A 9498-nucleotide genomic window follows, 5' to 3' on the forward strand; every position below is an offset into this window, starting at 1 on the left:
TGATTGGCTTATGTTACTTAGCATAGTGTCCTCTAGGTTTATCCGTGTTGTTGCAAGCAGCAGTTACTTCTTTAGAAAGGCTGAATAATATTTTCATTTACATATATCTAACATGTTGTACTTGTTCTTATGTCTATGGCCACTGACTCAGTATAGATATCTTTAAAATATATTTTAAATTTATTCTTAGATATTTTTGATGAAATGGTAGATTATATTATTCTTTAAATTTCACTTTCTAATTATTTTCTACTGACACATAGGCTTAAAATTGATTATTGTACATTGATCTTTTATCCAGTTATCTGGCAAATTTATTTATTTATTTATTTAGAGATGGAGTCTTGCTCTGTCACCCAGGCTGGAGTGCAGTGACATGATTTCCACTCACTGCAACCTCCACCTCCCGGGTTCAAGTGATTCTCCTGCCTCAGCCTCCTGAAGAGCTGGAATTACAAGCACCCGCCACCAGGCCTAACTAAGTTTTGTATTTATAGTACAGACAAGGTTTCACCATGTTGGCCAGGCTGGTCTCAATCTCATGACCTCAAGTGATCTGCCCACCTCGACTTCCAAAAATGCTGGGATTACAGGTGTAAGCGACCACACCCAGCCTAAGTTAATTAATTTAATAGTTTGTTATGACTTATTTTGTTTGGTCATGGACAAAAACATGACATACATAAATAAAGCCAGTTTTATACTTCTATTCTAATCCTAATACCAAGTTGTGGCAGGATTCATCAACTGCTGATTAAAGAATTCTTGGGTCATGAATAACCAACAGCAATACACAGATAGTATATGGACTCACCTGGGGCCAGATAGCATTCTGTGGGCCTTGGGACATGCTTGCTTCAGGTGTGACCCAGCACATTCCCAGCTGTGGTAACTGCAGTAAAAGACTCCTTCTGTATGAGAATAGCAGAAATAAAAATAACGGAGACTTTGTCTTCCACTTTAGGTTCCTGTTCAGACATAGAAGCTAAATAATTAAGTGGGATCTTGGCATTCCTGAGTCCAGGCCTAGACTCTTTGACAGGGTATCTGGACCTCCGCTGGCCCATAGAGAAGCACACTGCCCTTAAGACAGAGTCCCAGGCCAGGCAACATTCATTATAAGCAGATTGAAAAGCTCTTGGGCCGCATCACTGGTGGCCTGAGAGAAACCCCCATTGGCTGGTGGTGGTAGTGGCCACAAAGAGATAGAGACTCCTTTGCTTGTGGAAATGGGTGGGTAGAGTGCGAAGGACTTTGTCTTGAGTTTGAGGGACAGCTCAGCCACAGTAGAACGGCACAACAGGTAAACTTCTAATGTTTTTGACTCCAATCTTTAGCTCCCAGACACCATCTCTGGACCCACTCAGTGCCTGGGGGAACTCACTGCTCTAAAGAGAGAGACACAAACGTGGGTGGCTTTGCCACCTGTTAATTGTAGAGCCCTGCAATCTTGAATGAAGGGCAGTTGAATTTTGTCAAAGGCCTTCTCTGCATCTATTGAGATAATCATGTGGTTTTTGTCTTCGGCTCTGTTTATGTGATGGATTACATTTATGGACTTGCGTTACGTTGAACCAGCTTTGCATCCCCGGGATGAAGCCTACTTGATCATGATGAATAAGCTTTTTGATGTGCTGTTGAATTCAGTTTGCTAGTATTTTACTGAAGATTTTTGCATTGATGTTCATCATGGATATTGGCCTGAAGTTTTCTTTTTAGTTGAGTCTCTGCCTGATTTTGGTATCATGATGATGTTGGTCTCATAAAATGAGTTAGGGAGGATTACCTCTTTTTGTATTGTTTGATTTAGTTTCAGAAGGAATGGAACCAGTTCCTCTTTGTACCTCTCGTAGAATTCTGCTGTGAACCCATCTGGACCTGGACTATTTTTGGTTGGTAGGCTATTGATTGCTGCTTCAACTTCAGCCCTTGTTATTGGTCTATTCAGGGTTTCAACTTCCTCCTGGTTTAGTCTTGGTAGAGTACAAGTGTCCAGGAATTTATCCATTTCTTCCTGGTTTACTGGTTTATGTGCATAGAGCTGTTTGTAGTAATCTCTGACGGTAGTTTGTATTTCTGTGGGATCAGTGGTGATATCCCCATTATTTGTTTTTATTGCATTTATTTGATTCTTCTCTCTTTTCTTTTTTATTATTCTGGCTAGTAGTCTGTCTACTATGTTGATCTTTTCAAAAAACTAGCTCCTAGATTTATTAATTTTTTGAAGGGTTTTTTGTGTCTTTATCTCCTTCAGTTCAGCTCTGATCTTAGTTATTTCTTATCTTCTGCTAGCTTTTGAGTTTTTTTGATCTTGCTCCTCTACCTCTTCCAATTTTGATGATAGGGTGTCAATTTTAGATCTTTCTTTCCTTGTTTCTCATGTGGGCATTTATTTCTATAAATTTCCCTCTCAACACTGCTTTAAAGGTTTCCCAGAGATTCTGGTAAGTTGTGTCTTCATTCTGATTGGTTTCAAAGAACATCTTTATTTCTGCCTTCATTTCATTGTTTATCCAGTCGACACTCAGAAGCAAGTTGTTCAGTTTCCAAGTGGTTGTGTGGATTTGAGTGTTTCTTAATCCTGCGTTCTAATCTGATTGTGCTGTGGTCTGATAGACTGTTATGATTTCCATTCTTTTGCCCTTGTTGAGGAGTGATTTGCTTCCAATTATGTGGTCAATTTTAAAGTAAGTGCGATGTGGTTCTGAGAAAAATGTTTATTCTGTGGATTTGGGATGGAGCGTTCTGTGTATGTCTATTAGGTTTGCTTGTTCCTGCTCTGCATTCAAGCCCTGGATGTACTTGTTAATTTTCTGTATCATTGATCTGTCTAATATTGACAGTGGAATGTTGAAGTCTCCCACTATTATTGTGTGGGAGTCTAAATCTCATTTTAGGTCGTTAAGAACTTGCTTTACGTATCTGCGTGCTCCCGTGTTGGGTGCATATATATTTAGGAGAGTGAGCTCTTCTTGTTGGATTGATCCTTTTACCATTATGTAATGCCCTTCTTTGTCTCTTTTGATCTTTGTTGGTTTGAAGTCTGTTTTATCCAAGACTAGGGTTGTAACCCCTGCTTTTTTTTGTTCTCCATTTGCTTGGTAAATCTTCTTCCATCCCTTTATTTTGATTCTATGTGTGTCTTTGTATGTGAGATGGGTTTCCTGAATACAGCACACCGATGGGTCTTGACTTTTTATCCAGTTTGCCAGTCTGTGTCTTTTGATTGGGGCATTTAGGCCATTTACAGTCAATGTTAATATTGTTATGTGTAAATTTGATCCTGCCATTTTGTTACTGGCTGGTTTTCTTTCCCATTAGTTGACTTATTTTCTTTATTGCATTTTTGGTCTTTGCCATTTGGTGTGCTTTTGCAGTGGTTGGTACTTGTTCCTTTCTGTGTTTAGCGTTTCTTTCAGAAGCTCTTGTAGGGCAGGTCTGGTGCTGATGAAATCTCTCAGTAATTGCTTGTTCTTAAAGGATTTGATTTCTGGTGCTCTGCTACATTTAATAGCCCCTAGTTTCCCAGCTTAATTTGGGACATAATTCATTATGTTTGGGCCAAACAAAATGCAATTAAATGATGTTTTGGGTTTTGTTTTTGTTTTTTGTTTTTCGGATTTTTTTTTTTTTACTTTCTAATTTATGACTGTGAGAAATAGATTCAGTCATGGATGACAGGATACATGTTTGAGATATTGACTTACAACAAACAGAGCCTATCCTAACTGCCAATTAAGATGATGGTGGCAGTGGTGGTGGGAGAGAGGGTGGGGGAAAAAAAGATGGATGGTGGTGGTAGGGTTGTAAGGGTGATACAATAACAAAAAAATAAAACTCACCTTTCTTTCTACAACATAGTCTCCCTTTCATTATCAGACTGTCTTACAATTATTTGAAATTTGTTAACTTTAATTTATATATAAGATGACACTACTACAGTGCAGTACATTGAAATTAGAAACAAATTGCCTGTGTGAAGTTAAACAGCACAGTTAGCTTTTCAAAAAGATAATTTGAGGAAATTCCTAGGTTGTTCATATGTGACTCAATTTGTAAATAATGGACAACTCTCAATAATAATTATTATTATATCCAGTTAACGTCTTACAAGAGTAGCTTCTCTGTCCCTCTCTCTAGACTAGCCTGACATTAACAGTTCTGTGCCATTGCCATTACACCTGGTGGAAACTGTTGATTAAATTTCTGTCCCCTCTTTGTTAAGATGAAGACAATATAGATTTATACAGGAAAGACCTGTAGGTGCTGACTTGTTTCATCTTCTTGCCAACAGCATGTACCATTCTTTTTCTGGAGTGGTGAGCACCTTAACCTTGATTCTGACCTACCTTAGAAATCATCTTGTTCCTTCTCATTGTGCTTAGAGACGGTGGAAAGTAGCATTCAAATGTCCTATATTTTTTCTCAAAGTGCTGTGTTGGTAGTTTTATTGTGTGTGAAGAATCATTTAATTAGAGGAAAAAAAGATCTTGTCTTTAATTCTACTTTGTATCTGGGAATTAAATTGACATCTGGGCTAAGTAATGCTTACTGAATAAATTAGCAAAATATATAATCCCAATGTTAGATATCACTCCATTAAACTTACACCATTAGATATCGGAAAAGCATGACCCAACAATTTTCTGTTGGGATACAAAGGTGTGCATATTCTTTCAAAAAACATTTATCGAGTAGATTGTATGTACCAGGTTTTATATTGGGCACCAGTGACACAATGAATAATCAAACTTGGTCAGTTTTGTATGTCCATGAATCAAAAGATGGCATGAACCTACTGTTATATATACATCATGGTAGGCTCAACACAAAATATTTTTTCAACCAAATGTCAATCTAGTGGACCCAGTCACCAACTTAAATGTAATCTTGTAATAATGGACACTGCTGATAGGCATAATCCTCATCAGATCCTATGTGGAGTATCATATTATGTGGCTGACGCTGCCCATTAAACAATATTTTATTTCTCCATGTTTCTCAAAGAGAGAGAGACATGATTCCAGTATCACCTAAAAAAGCTACATTCTATTATTATGGGTGGTATTCATCACCTTAAACATGCAACCTTTGTGTTACAATCTAATGTACCTTTGGTAATTTAAAAATATACAATTAAGTAATTATTGAATATAGTTACCCTGTTGTGCTATCAAATACTAGGACTTATTATTTCTAACTATGATTTTGTACCCATTAACCATGTCCACTTCTCTCTTACCCTCAAACAACGCTTCACAGTCACTGGTAACCATGCTTCTTCTTTCTTCATGAGTTAAATTGCTTGAATTTTTAGCTTCCACAAATAAGTTAGAACATGCAAAGTTTGTCTTTATGTCTGTCTTATTTCAATTAACGTAATGACCTCCAGTTCCATGATGTTGTGGCAAATGAGAGGATCTCATTTCTTTTTTTATGGCTGAATCATACTCCATTGTGTATATGTGCCCACATATTCTTTATGCATTCATCTGCTGACAGATATTGAGGTGCTTCTAAATCTTGGCTATTATGAATACTTCTCCCATAAACATGGGAGTGCAGATATCTCATTGATATACTGATTTCCTTTCTTTTGGGTATATACCTAACAGGTGGATTGCTTCATTGTGTGGTAACCATATTTTTAGTTTTCTGAGGAAACTCCATACTGTGCTGCAAATGTTCTCCATAGTGGTTGTATTAATTTACATTCCCATCAAAAGTGTAGAGGGTTTCTTTTTCTTCACATCCTTGTCAGAGTTTGTTATTGCCTGACTTTTGGATATAAGCCATCTTAACTGGGGTGAGAGGATATCTCATTGTAGTTTCAATTTCCATTTCTCTGATGATCAATAACATTGAGCATTTTTTCATATACCTGTTTGCCATTTGTATATCTCTTCATGAGACATGTCTATTCAGATATTTTCCCCATTTAAAATTAGATTATTTGATTTTTTCCTACAGAATTGTTTGAGTTCCTTATATATTTTGGTTATTAATCTCTTCTCAAATGGATACTTGCAAATCTTTTCTCCCATTCTGTTGGTTGTCTCTTCACTTTCCTTTGTTGTGCAGAAGTTTTTTAACTTGATGTGATCCTATTTGTACATCTTTGCTTTGCTTGCCTGTGCCTTGGATAGTACGCAATAAATATTTGTCCAGTCCAATGTCATGGATAGTTTCCTAATCTAGTTTCATAGTTTGAGGTATTAGATTTAAGTTGTTAATTCATTTTGACAAGTTTTGAATATGAGAAGAATGGTCTAGTTTTATTCTTTCACATATGGATATCCAGTTTTCGCAGCACTCTTTATTGAACCAACAATTTTCCCCAATGTATGCTCATGCCACCTTTGTCAAAGTGAGTTTATTGTAGATGAACAGATTTATCTCTGGGTTCTCTATTCTGTTTCACTGATCCATGTGTATGTTTTCATGCCAGTACCACGTTATTTTGGTCACTATATCTCTGTAGTATAATTTGAAGTCAGGCAATGTGATTCCTCCAATTTTGTTCTTTTTGCCCACAATAGCTTTGGCTATTCTGGATCTTCTGTGGTTCCATAAAAAAATTTAGATTTTTTTTTTTACATCAGTGAAAAATGTCATTCACATTTTGATGGGGATTGATTGAATGTGTAGATTGCTTTGGGTAGTATGGACATTTTAACAATACTTATTCTTCCAGTCAATGAAAATGAATAATTTTTTGTGGTCTGTTCAATTATTTTGCCAGCGTTTTACAGTTTCTATTGTAGATATTTTCCCCTTCTTTGGTTAATTTATTTTCTAAGTGTTGGATTTTATTTGTAGCTATTTTAAGTGAGATTACTTTTTAATTTATTTTTCAAATATTTTGCTGTTGATATATAAAAACAATACTGATTTTTATATGTCAATTATGTATCCTGAAACTTTGTTTATCAGCTCTAATAGTTTTTTGTGGAATCTTTTGGTTTTCACAAACATAAGATCACATTATCTGCAAACAAGAATAATTCGACTTTTTTCATTCCAATGTGGACGCCCTTTATTTCTTTCTCTTGTCTGAATGTTCTAACCAGGTCTTCCAGTACTATGTTCAGTCAGTGGTGAAAGTGGTCACCTTTGTCTTGTGCAGATCTTAGAGAAAAGACTTTCATCTGTTTTCCATTCAGTATGACACTAGCTTTCTGCCTGTTTTATATGGCTTTTATTATTTTTATTATTGTTTCTTCTATACTCATTTTTGAAGGTTTTCATAATGAAGTGATATTGAATTTTATCAAAAGCTTTTTTAGCATCAGTTGAAATGATCATTTTTTTTTTTCCTTCACTTTGTTGATATGGGCAAACTCGTGTCACAGGGGTTTGTTGTACTGATTATTTTTGTCACCCAGATACTGAATCTAGTATCCAATAGTTATTTTTTTCTGACCCTCTTTTTTCTCCCACTCATCACTTTCAAGTAGATCCCATTGTCTGTTGTTCCCCTCTGTGTGTCCATGAGTCATTTTCTTTTTCTGATGTGTTTTTGTCTGGTTCTGTTATCATTGTAATATTTACCTCATAGAGTGAGTTTGGAAATATTCCCTTCTCCTCTATTCTTTAGAATAGTTTGAGGGAGATTGGTGTTAGTTCTTTCTAAATGTTTGTAAAATTAATCACTGAAGCCATCCAGCCCCAGAGTTTTGATGGGTGAGATAACAGGAAGATACCTTGTTGCACTCAGCATGGCCGGCATGTTTATGTACCTTTATGCCTTTTGGATTTTATTATGTCTGGGTGATTTTGCAATATTTTATAAACATGATGTTTAGGACTCTCCTGGATTGAACTACGATCATATATCTGGACAATGTTTTAGTTTGCTTGTGACAGTATTGTCCAGATTGTCCTGGGCTGTCTCCAATAGAATCAGCTTTGTGCTTAAAATGTAGAAGTATGAACTTTATGAAGCCCGAGTCAAGTTCATGATTTCTCTAATCTCCTCATATGGAATTAAGATGAACTCTGGACAGTCATATCAGTACTGATTAAAGAAGATGAACAGTCACTTTTCAAAGGAAGACATACAAATAGCCAACAAGCATATGAAAAAAAAAATGCTCGATATCACTGATCATTAGAGAAGTGCAAATCGAAACCACAATGATATACCATCTCACACAAGTAAGAATGGCTCATATTAAAAAGTCAAAAAGTAACAGATGCTGGTGAAGTTGTAGAGAAAGGGAATGCTTACACACTGTTGGTGTGTGTGTAAATTAGTTAACCCATTGTGGAAATCAGTGTGGCAATTCTCAAAGAGCTAAAAACAAAACTACCATTCAACCCAGCAATCTCATTACTGGTTATATACTCAGTGGAATATATATAATTCTGCTATAAAGATACATGCATGTGAATGTTTATTGCAGCACTATTCACAATACCAAAGACATGTAATTAACCTGAATTGTCATCAATGACAGATTGAATAAAGTGTGGTACATATAGACAATGAAATGCTATGCAACCATAAAAAGAATAAGATCTATATTCAAAATAATATATATTTTGTGGGAACATGGATGGAGATAGAGCTCACTATCCTAAGCAAACTAATGCAGGAACAGAAAGTCAAATACCACGTTCTCACTTGTAAGTGGGAGTTAAATGACGATAATTCATGGACACACAGAGGGGAACAACAGACACTGGGATCTACTTGAAGGTGACAGGTGGGAAAAAAAAGAGGATCAGAAAAAAATAACTATTGAATACTAGACTCAGTACTTGGGTGACAAAATAATCAGTACAACAAACCCCTGTGACACGAGTTTGCCCATATAACAGACTTGCACATGTGCCCCTGAACGTAAAAATAAAACTTTAAAAAAGGACACAAATATAATTATAAAACAACTGCTAATAATTTTCACATTCCATTGATAATTAAATGAGGTGCTTCCTCCCATTTTGGGCCCTGGGTATCTCTCTAATCAATCTTTTGAGATAAACATTAGACATGTCAGTGAGCTCCTATGTCCACGAAAGCTTTCAAAGAATTAAAATACAGATTCACTTCTGCTCACATCCTTGTATATTTTTATCCATAAACATAGATAATTTACATTATTATTCAGTCTATTTTCTCTCTTTTAAAAAAGGAAAACCCTTTAGATTTTCCATTCCGGTTACCTCACTATATATTTCTCCTCCTTTAAAGCTATGTTTTAAAGAGCTATCTACATATGAACAAGAGTTGAACTCACTGTAGTCATTCACCTGCACCCTATTCACAAAAACTAATTTTGCTAAGGTTATCAATGACCTTTAGTTTGAAAATTATATGGAGCAAGTCCTAATGTACTTGGCCTGTTGTCATTAAACACTTGACTCCTTTCTCCTTGAACCACTCTCTTGGTATTAATGACATTTAACTCCTTCTACCTTTATCCACTCTCTCACAGGGCTCTTTCCCTTCTTTTTTTTTTTTGTTCTTTTTTTTCCCATTTATTTATTTTATTG

The sequence above is a fragment of the Cebus imitator genome, unplaced genomic scaffold, assembly GCF_001604975.1.
Source record: "Cebus imitator isolate Cc_AM_T3 unplaced genomic scaffold, Cebus_imitator-1.0 Scaffold561, whole genome shotgun sequence".
NCBI classification, from domain to species: Eukaryota; Metazoa; Chordata; class Mammalia; order Primates; family Cebidae; genus Cebus; species Cebus imitator.